The following is an 11,562-nucleotide window of genomic DNA, read 5'->3' as shown; positions in this document are numbered from 1 at the left end:
TTATGAGCCTTTCTTCTGTTGGGGGAAATTTTGGCTGGAATAAGCTACAGAAGTGAGTGGGGCAAAAATAAATGGATTCAGAGTTGAACAAACAATTAAAATCTACGAAATTGTAAAGCAAACTAATCCCTAGTGAAGATGGTGCTCCAGAAGCTTCCATGACTTCCATATCTGCTGTTTTTAATCTAGACTCAAGGCCAAGACAGAAGGGGGTCTCTGCTATCCCTACTCGTGGGTTACACCACGTGAAGTAACAAACACACAAAATGAAAATTCAGGGTCTGCTCTGTAACAAAGCTGACATGTAGTTAATCAACTGTAATGTAGATTTTAGTTAAAAGTATATACAACCAGCTCAAAAATAACAAATGAACATATGTCAAGAATCAAACAAAACCAGAATTGCAGAAGAAAAAACTTTAGAGATTCTCTCTTAAGCAAATCTATGATGAAGAGGATTAGGTTAGAAAAAACACTAGTTCTGGTGGGTTTTCAAACACAATTGCGGTTTAGCCGAGAGCCAAGTTCTTCCGTTTGCCTCCTGTAGACTCAGCTCTATCAGTGACTTTATGCCACTTAAATGGAGTTAAAGAACACGTCAGGGCATAGGTTTACCAAAAAAAAAAAAAAAAGTTAGAGGCTGATCTTAGTAGTTAGAAACCACTGGGGATTAGAACAGGAGTGTGAATGAGCAGGAAATTTAGAAAATGGCCTGTGGGCCTTGTCACTTCACATCACACCTTGATTTGATCTCTTTCTGTGGGTTATCCATTTCCAGGTCCCCTTCCCTCCAAGCATTATTCTGCTCTTTTGTGTTTTCAAATCATTTCTGCTCACATCTTGTACTACATAATTGAGACCACATAGAAACCAAGTACGGCTGATGCGAAACTCATTAGTAAAAAATTTGTAGGTGACATAAAAAAAAAAGCACTAAGACAAGGATTCAACCCTAAAACTCACTGATTCAGATGCTCCGAGGGCAGATGTTGCTTTCTGGGGAAGATACTTTGCTTACTATGATAGGCACTGCCGATTCCTTTATGCCATTAGAAGTGGCCCGTGTCCCAAGAATGTAACTTATCTTTCAGTTGAAAGAGTCATTCTCATTTGTGCCTCTATGTCTTTATTTCTGGTACTTCACTCTGCCCGTCTTGATTACCCTTCCTGGGATTCATATTCCATGACTTTGCAAAAGCTCATATGTCAATATGGAGTGTTGCTTCCCCTGAAAAGCTACCTTCTACCCCAATCTTGTCAGCCTTTCCCTCTCCTGAAATTCCAAAGCACAAGATTTCCTAGAGAAGCTATTTGCCTTTTTGTGCCATAGACACATCACACTCTAGTGTATAACGCGTGAGCCTCTCCTAGAACAAATGTAAGATGTTTTTTAAGTTCATACAATCACAGAGGATTATAATAGAAAGCAGTGTATGGAAATACAGTTATTTAAATATCAAATTTGTGATATATGATTATTGATGCATTTATAAAATAAGAACTATTAATTACTATAACTTCAATCTATATACATATACATATATATATATACACATATATATAGGTGTGACTTGAATAATATTTTGAAACACCTGTAGCACTGAAGTGTGATAAGAAACACTAGAAATCCAGTGACAAATCACAAGTGTTGGTAAAACTATTGTGTGTGTGTGTGTGTGTGTGTGTTTCCTACATTTGTAATGGAAGGAAATGCTAAATTTCAGTCACAGCCTAGTGAAATTTCTGAATTCTACCAGAATTTCTCTTAGAGAATTTCTTAGAGAAATTCCTTATCATCTGTCTTTTTAATGCAACTGACTGGGGGAAATCAGGGCACAAATACACAGCTTCTTCTCTTTCTACTTTTTTCAGAGAATGGACTAGTTCTTAGCCCTGTGTAGTAATACTGTAACTTATACTTAGTACCTAAGAGTACTTAGCTTAAGAGTACTTAGTTCTTTATAAGTACTATATACTTACTCTATATAGTAGCTATTATAGAATAAGAAGTTATTGAGTATAATGAAATGAAATTAAACAATTTATGCATAACTAAAATGTGCCAAGCCAACCACAAGGATTCCCCAGAGTTGGTTGCTTATATTGTTACTTGACATAAGTTCTATTTTGCCTTGTAATATACTTAATCGTTTGCATTTCTGTCTCTTCCAGTAAACTGTGCATTCTTAAGAGAAGATTCTGCATCAAGTTATCTGAGTTTAGGTAATGAGAGCTTAAATAAAGTGGCCATCACAGTACATCTGTGGAATAGGTTAATATAATGAGAAGGAAGAATTGATACATTTCCAAGAGAGTAAGAAGAGCCAAAGTTTGATGCAAGATTTTGGACTAGAGATTCTTGGAAAATTAATACAAATAGGAAAGCTAAAGTACCATGAATGTGGCGGGGCTCACACATAATGTTCTTCTATTTCTTTTTATAATAAAATTACTAGGTCTTCCTCCATGAGAATACTACGCAATCTGTAATTGTCTGCAATGTGATAGAACATGAAATATTTCTGAGAAAATGCTGGGAGGAGAATGTTATAACCTAGACAATGATCCTTGTGGAAGAATCCAAGAGTAAGATAAAGGAAAACCAAAGACAAATTGTAGGAGTTACTGGAGAGCATAAATGGGATTATTTAAGTCTCATGGAGACAAAGTTTCAAGAAAAATTGAAGCTGAGAACTTCATTGACTTGAATAATTGGAGGAAGATTAACAGAAAGTGCAGGTTTACTAGAGATCACAAAATATCATTGAGGAAAATGGAGGAAATAGAAGCAGTAAATATAGAACTTTTTGCCAGGGACGAGAAATAGAAATATTACACAGTAGATTAATGGAGTGGTAGAGTCATGAAAATCTTTTGGTTTTGCTCTTGTTTTTTTATTTTGAGACAAAGCAAAGGCTAGACAAGCCTCTGGAGAAGGCGTGAAGATTACGGAGGATACAAACAAAAGATGAGATCATTGAAAGTCTTAACAGGGATGGGGAAGAAGTGAATTTAGAGGCAAATTGAGGGATGAATTTTAAAAAGGAAGAGAGACACATATTTCTCTGACTCCAAAAGGAAAGACTAAAAAATGGGTGTAGTCAGAGAGCATTAAAGGTCATAAGTTGGTAGATGAAGAGGCTCAGACTCGATGGCCTGGATGTCTTCATTAAGGTGTAAGGTATAAACTGAAGAGAGGAATGTGCTGCTATCCTTCTCAGGCCAAAGCCAAGCTGGAAGGGCAAACCTGAGTATTCTACACCACAGCAATCCCTGAAGCCAAGGAAGCCAGGCTGGGAAGCAATTCTCCAGCTAAGGATAGTAGCCATGGACAAAAGACGGTGACTGACAGCGAAAGGGACCATGTATGAGGACATACTTCAAAAGCAGAATAACACTCTAAGTGGCAAGCAAATGCTGCATCCATGGGGCACAGTTAAATCAGGTTGGCCCATTCTGCAGTTGAATTAACTTCAAAGAGTTAATAGATACAAACTCTTTAGGGCAGAAAGGTAATTTCATTCGACCAAACGGAGGGATAGTATGATGGAAAAGAGTTACTTTTCTTCTGTTTTGTCATGCAGAAGCCAAGATTTGCACATGCCCCATATGAAATCCAGCTTTTAAAACACTAAGACCCGTTGGACTTCAGTAGAATTCTGACACATACGTGTAGAACAATTCTAATTCCATCCGGTTGCTCACTCCTTCTCTTGCATTATGCAGTGCTGACAGAGCGGCCACATTTCCCAAGAGCTCTCTTTTCTTCAACACAGATGTTGCTCCAGTTGTGATTTTTAAAAACTGAATATTACAAACTTACCCAGTGTTTTCTTTGCATGCTGTGACTAATTCAAACTATGGCCAAAGGTTGACCTGATTTCTAAGAGAAAGAGTCACACATCTGACTTGTTCTTCTGTCCACCATGGAGAACCCAGGGACTCAGATGGACATCCCTGCAAATACCAGATACTCTCCTGTAGCTAACCATGTACCAATTGAGACACGGTTTTTAATACAAGTCTGTTTTCTTGTTTTTATTATTCCTGACCTATGCACCATTCTTTTCCCTTAGAGGAAGATGCATTCTTTTAGACATGCACTTACTGTAAATTTAGTTTTTCACAGCATCTTCCTTCTCAGACTGAAAGAATAATTCTAACATATTTATGATGAATGCTCTTTACATGTAAGTAGGGGCTTTCTTTTTGTTCCTGGCACCTATTTGGGTTAATCAGGTGTATCTCTGATCTCTTTGCAGAATGCAGACCAGAGGTGTGAATATAAAATGCTAAGAGGTATTAACATCCATTCAGATGACTGCTTTTAGAAAAGCATAGATGATAGAATGGGTAAAGGAAATTAAAGGGAAACAAATGCAGACCAGATGTTGGATGGCAAGTTTCCTCTCTGAGAATAATAAATGCAGGCGCTGGGCTGCCAGATGAGGTTAAAGAGCACAGATACCAACTTAATTTAATAAAGAAGTAGACACTCTTCGCTCTTCATTGGAAAGACCAGTGCCAACTGAGACAAATAACGATTGTATGAAACTTCATTTTCTTTCCTCTCTATCCCTGCCCCTCATTTTTGTTTGTGGAAAATTACATATGAATAGACAGAATCAGCACCCACAATAACTGTGACTCGTGAGACCTTTAAACATCTAAACACTGTAGTAAAGAAGGCCAAATATTCCTATGCTTTTACTCTCCTGGAGGTCTTTACAAGGATGGGGGCATGGCTCAGGAGTGCCAGAGGGAAGGGAGAAAATGAGATAAAGGAGGTAACTACATGTAATTAATAGAAGCACTTGGGTTCAATCAGAAGACTGAGCTGTGTGCCCAGCAAGTGTTTGACTCAAGCTTGGAGAAGCTCTGTGTGTTACCTTTGTTCAGGTTCCAGACAGGAATAGCTGGGTGCAGATACGCTCTGTGATTGAAGGAAGGCCATAGTGCTGAGTGGCAGATGAAGATCCTGATGATCCTTCCCCACCTCTGTAATAAGACAAGCCCAATGTCTTATTCTTCTTCCCCATAGTCGCCATATAGCTGATATCAGCACTGTGTTCGTTTCAAGTATCTGTGTGAGTTTTAAAAAAATCACCATAAATTTAGTGGCTTAAAACAGTACGCATTTACTATCTTTGAGTTCTCTACAATTAAAGTCTGATATGGGTTCCATTGGCCTAAAATTAAGGTGATGGCCATGCTGTCTTTCCTTATGGAGACTCTAGGAGATGATATGTTTCCTTATGTTTGGGTTTTTTATTTCATCTTCATCGGGCCACCCACAGTCCTTGTTTTTTGGCCACTTTCATCCATATTCAAAGCCAGCAACGTTGCACCTCTCAGACCTTTGTATTTTTATCACCTTTCCCTCTGACTCTACTCACCTGCCTCCCTCTTCCACTTTTAAGAACAGCTGTGATTACATTAGGCTCACCTGAGTAGTCCAGGATTCCCACCCCATCTCAAGGTCCTTCATTGAATCACATCTGCAAAATTCCTTTTGCCATGGAGGGTAACATACTGACAGGTTCCAATAATCAGGACTTAGACATACTAGTACATTATTCTGCCTACCACAAGCATACAGTCTCTCAATGCTCCAGTGAACCTTCTTCACCACCCCGTCTAACACTGTTTCCAGGGTTCATCTTGCTATTGTTTGTGTCTTTTCTTCTTTTCTCAGTTATGCAAACTGAATGCCCCCCCCTACTTTTTTTAAGTTTATTTATTTATTTTGAGAGAGAGAACTAGCAGGGGAGGAGCAGAGGAAAGACAGAGGATCTGAAGCAGGCTCTGTACTGACCGCTTAAAGCCCAATGCGGGGCTTGAACTCACGGACCGCGAGATCATGACCTGAACTGAAGTCAGACGCTTAACCGACTGAGCCACCCGGGCACCCCTGAATGCTCTTCTTGATCCTTATGTTCTATAATAGATGTATGGTTGATAATAGATCCATGGTTGAGAACTGTTTCTCTTGTTTTATTCTCTGTATGGCTTGCGAGAATGAGTAGCAGGCACACAGAATGCTTTCCTTTCTTTGGATAGCTCCTAATATGGACAAAGTACATGAGCAACAACATGGTAAAAGCATGGGAAAGTAGCCTCTGAAAAGGAATTTAATGCCTAAGGTATTTATTAAAGAGTTGAAATTAACATCTGAGGAAGAGAAGGGAAGGAAACAGAAATGGGCAGAGGGAGAAGCTGAGCAGTGAAGCCGATCTCAAAATGGCCTCGGACAACCCACTGGAGCCATCCAGACCTGGAAGGATTCTTCAGAGATATCTTGAGGTTGGCTGGTAAACCAAGCTTTTATGTCTTCATTGATGTGAGGTTTTGTTTGTTTTTGGTTTTTGTTTCAGGAGTAGAATTTAGTGATTCATCACTGATGTACGACACCAGTGCTCATCGTAATAAGTGCCCGACACCCATTTGGTCCATCTCCACCAACTCCCTCCATCAACCCTCAGTTTGTTCTGTGTCATTAAGAGTCTCCTATGGTTTGTTTCCCTCCCTCTCTCTTTTTTTTTCCTCTTCTCATATGTTTATCTGTCTTGTTAACTAGATTCCACACATGAGTAAAACCATTTGTTTTTTGGTATTTGTCTTTCTCTGACGGACTCATTTTGCTTAGCATAATACATTCCAGCTCCATCCATATCATTGCAAATGGCAAGATTCCATTGTTTTTGATGAGTGAGCAATAGTCCAATAGTCCATACCACATCTTCTTTATTCATTCATCTTTCCATGGACACTTGGGCTCTTTCCATAGTTTGGCTATTGTTGGTAATGCTGCCACATTGATGTGTTTTTGAATAAATGTTGCCTCTGTCCACAGCTGAGGTGATCTCTGGAGGGCCTGGCACCTGCAGGCTGCAACCAGCAACCTCCATGGCTGAGACAAGTCCTTTCCTAAAGGAGGATCCGTGTGACCCACCACTGTGCACACCACAATTCCTTCCTTTCTAATGGCCTCCTGTTGTCTCTTCTTTGTTTCCTTCTCCTTTAATCATCACTTTATTGTTTTGCAGAAGACACGGAACAGCTTTCATGGCTTACACAGTATAGCCTTACTCTGGATGTTATATGAGAGTATACAATCGCATCAGAGAACCAGTGGCCAAGAGCACATTTGGTATGGTTTATGGCCCTCCAACAAGTATTTGGGGTTTGAATGAATCTTGTGTTTTAGTCTCTTGGATTTTCCTTTGCTGTATTATCACAATCTGGAGTTTTCTCCATATTTTATTCATTTATTTTTCCCTTTTATCAGGATAGCCTTCTACATTTCTCTGTCCTCCCAAAGACAATCGTTTTAGTGTGTGTAATGAGTATAGTTTCATGGAGGTTTTCATGCTGTTTCAAAAACATATTGTTATTTTGTGCACTAACTACATTGACTAATCCTCTTAGATAGCCAAGTAAAACTTTGATTCTTCCACTGGTGTTGCCACGTTTCCCCTAACCCCAACATCCAGCACTTAATCACACAGTTAGGAATCAAATACTATAACTGTATGCCTTCAATGTTTCTTGCCTTCAAGTGTGTGTGTGTGTGTGTGTGTGTGTGTGTGTGTGTGTGTGTGTGTGTGGTTTAATATATCCCTTGCTAACTTCTAGGTTCAATCTGCAATTCTCTAACTTTTCAACTGTGGCAACCTCTGTTTATTTCCAGGTTCTGCCTGATGTTTTCCCCAATCATTTCCAGTCTACAAGTTACCAATAGGACAATCATCCTGTTCCACAGAGCTAAGCATGCTTGAAAATCTTTACTAGTTCTTTGTTGGCTATTTTGTTTCCACAAAATATTTTGTTCCTATCAAATATTCACCAAATATGTGCTCTTGTAAAACATATTTGTTTATACTACCCAAATATATCTTTGGTTGTCTTGTTTCCATGTCTTTGTCTATGTGATCCTCTTTGCTTGATGTGTTCTCCCTGAATCTCTGGTGTGTGAATCCTTTTTGTCCTTCAGAATTTTTCTTCATAATCCCTCATCTCTAAATCCTGCTCTTATTTCTCTCCCAGATCTAATTCTCTCCCCACCCACCTCTCTCTCTTTCTCTCTCTGTCTCTCTGTCTCTCTGTCTCTCTCTCTCTCTCTCTCTCACATGTTTATGCATGCTTTGTTTTTATTCTTGGTGTTGGGTAGCCCAAAACACATTCGACTTTGTATTATATTAGCTAATCCAAACAGAATATAAACACCTCTTTCCAACTGACATAGAAGCATGAACAAACTCAGCTGAGATCAGCTATGCCTGGCTCAGATGGGCAGAACAACTCAGCTGACTTATAGACTTAGAAGAACTCATAAATAGATGTTTTATGCCACTAAGTTTTTGGGTGGTTTGTTACATGGCACAATGAATTATAGCTAGCCGATAGAAAACAGCTGTCCATATAAACACCATGGACTCAATACCTTCTATAGTACACTCTCCACAGCATCTTCTACAGGGCTCTGGGAATATTAGATGTTGGATAAATTATTATTGTGTTGCATTTGAAATGTAAATACTCCTTGATGAGCAGAACATAAACTATGTTCAATCACTATTCAATCACCTGAATCTAATGTAACCTTGTGTGTCAACTATACTTCAATTCAAAAAAAAAAAAAAAAAAGTAAATACTCTTTCTGATTACATTGAGCTTAGTTTAAAAGAAGTTGGAAATTGTGAAATAAAGAGTCATTAAATATTCAGAAAATCACCAGAGAAAATTCTACAGCCAGAGTATCCATGTTCAGATGCCATATTCAGGAATTACTCGGTCCTTTTCTTAGAATCACTCATTATTTTTACAGCTGGGAAGGCTTGAGAAATGTTCTAGTTTGAGAAATTACCTTTTTCACAGGCTGATGCCAAGCTAAAATAAATTCCATGAGAAAAGAAATATTCCAAAGCGAACCAGGAAATAACAAACAGAAAATGCCTTTTTTTTTCTTGTGAGTTTATTTTCTTAGCATTGGTCCTTTTCCTTTCCTCTAGTTTGGTGTCTCTTAGGCACAAATTGTATAGTCCATTTTCTATAGATGCCCATTTTTCTTATGTTGAAGACTCTGTAGTGAGATCACTTAGCACAAACACTTTGCTACAGAAGATCTTTTCTCTCTCCGTTCTTATCCCAATCAAGTTAGGAAACAACCTCCCTTCCTTACACAACAATATAAGTTGGTGTCTCATGGTATTAATGGTCATATGTTCTTACAGAATATTAATTAGTGACATAAACAAAATTTAGGATGATAATTAGGAATAAACAGTTGAAACTATGGACATTGTCATATATTGGTATAGCTTACATAAACTATAAAATAGTTTTGCAAAACCCTATTCTAGAAAACACTCATTCTGACTCACATTCTAATTGCAAACATGGAATGCTATGTCCTTCTCAGCAATTCAGTATACTTGTGAGCATTTAAGGTTCTGAGAGGTCCTATATAAAAGAAATCTATTAAAATGTTCTCATAGCCAAGAGTGCCTGGGTGACTCAGTCAGTTAAGCATCCATCTCTGGATTTTGGCTCAGGTGATGATCTCACAGTTTGTGAGATTAAGCCGCACATTGGGCTCTGTGGGGAAGCCTGCTTGGGATTCTCTATCTCCCTTTCTCTCTGTCCCTCCCTTGCTTGTGTTCTCTCTTTCTCTCAAAAATACATAAATAAGTATTTAAATAATAATAAAATAAAATGTTTTCATAGCCAGGGTTTTACTTTTTACTTTTTTAAAAATGGATAATTTATTAGCATTTATATTTGACATCTGCAGATCTACACCAAATTAGACTTAGATAAAAACGAAGTGTTTGGAAAAGATTGAAATTTATTTCTTTTTCATGAGAAAACAAGTCCAAAAGTAGGCATTACATAGCTATTATGATGGTTCCACAGTGCTATTGGGGACATAAGCTCCTGCTTTTCTACTCTACCATTATTATAGTGGTTTTCCTCTTCATGGTCATTTCATAGGAAAAACTGGTTCATGGTTCTCTAATACCTAAATTGGTGGTAGAACCCAGAAGAAAAAGAAATAACAAGATGACAAAGCCAAGATGAAATCCTTTTTAAGAGATCTTTCTAGAATTACCATTGGTCATTACTACTTACACTACTTTGACTGGTACTTGGTCACATAGTTGCACATAGTTCCAAAGGAGGAAGTATATATGATCTTTAATCCTGTGTGGGCATATTCCCACTAAAAATAAGACTTCCATTATCCAGCAGAAAGGACAGTTTAAATGTCATGGTGGGAAACTATCAATCTTTTCAATAATTACTGTAAATCTAAAGTGATGAAATAAGTTACCATTGTGTTAACTGGCCCTAATTTTCCAGCCTTCCTTTTATTTAAGTTTATTTTTATTTATTTTGAGAGAGAGAGAGAACAAGTAGGGGGCTGTGGGGGGGGGGGGGGAGGTACAGAGAGAGAGGGAGACAGAGTCCCAAGCAGGCTCTGTGTTGTCACCACAGAGTGCAGGGCTCAAACTCATGAACCCTGAGATCATTACCTGAGCTGAGATCAAGAGTGGGACATTTAACTGACTGAGCCACCCAGGCTCCCCTTCCAGCCTTCCTGTATTCATGCCTTCTGATAGTTTCTTTCCACAATGATTCTAGGTTGAACCATGTGAACTGCTTTGGCCATTAGGATAATTACAGACTTGCCATACATAGACAAAACACTTGTGTGTGTCTGTCCACTTCCTCTTTCGAACTCCTGCCACACCATGAGAACAATCCCAGAAACATCTCTTGGGAAAAAGAGAGACTAGTTGAAGATATCCTAGAAGAGTTAACCTCTCTCTAACTGACATAGAAGCATGAACAAACTCAGCTGAGGTCAGCTATGCCTGGCTCAGATGGGCAGAACCACTCAGCTGACTCACAGACTTAGGAGAAATCATAAATAGATGTTGTTTTAAGCCACTAAGTTTTCAGTTAGTTTGTTACATAGCACAACAAATTGTAGCTAGCTGATAGAAAAAAGCTATGTTACTTCTCTCTGCCAAACAAAGTACCTAGACATGATTAAGTAAGCCATTAAAATAAGCATTTCCTTAGGATATGTTTTAAGCTTAGAAATCACTGACAAGTAATGGAGTTCATAGCAAAAGCAAGGACAACTTGGTAATGGATATCTCTGGTTGTCAACTATCCTCCTTCCTAATCTTTATTACATTCAGTGAGGGTCCCTCTGTACCTGCTGCTCAATGCTGTTAAGCAAGGCTCCCATCTCCATGGATGATCTGCAAGCCCTATGCCCATTCTACAATATTTACTTGAATTTTATCTAACCCTATTTAGTTCCCCTATAGTCCTCCATTAGGTTTGACCTGATTAATTGAATAAACACTCACTTTGGGGGGCGCTCGGGTGGCTCAGTCTGTTAAGCATCTGACTTTGGCTCAGGTCATGATCTCATGGCTTTTGAGTTTGAGCCCCACATTGGGCTTTGTGCCTTCAGCTCAGAGCCTGGAGCCCACTTCAGATTCCGTATTTTCCTCCCTTTCACACTCTGTTTCTCTCTCTCTCTCT

Source organism: Puma concolor, chromosome F2, assembly GCF_028749965.1.
Source record: "Puma concolor isolate L17-30 chromosome F2, mPumCon1.1.hap2, whole genome shotgun sequence".
Lineage (NCBI taxonomy): Eukaryota > Metazoa > Chordata > Mammalia > Carnivora > Felidae > Puma > Puma concolor.
The sequence above is the reverse complement of the archived record's forward strand: the minus strand, read 5'-3'. Positions refer to the sequence as shown.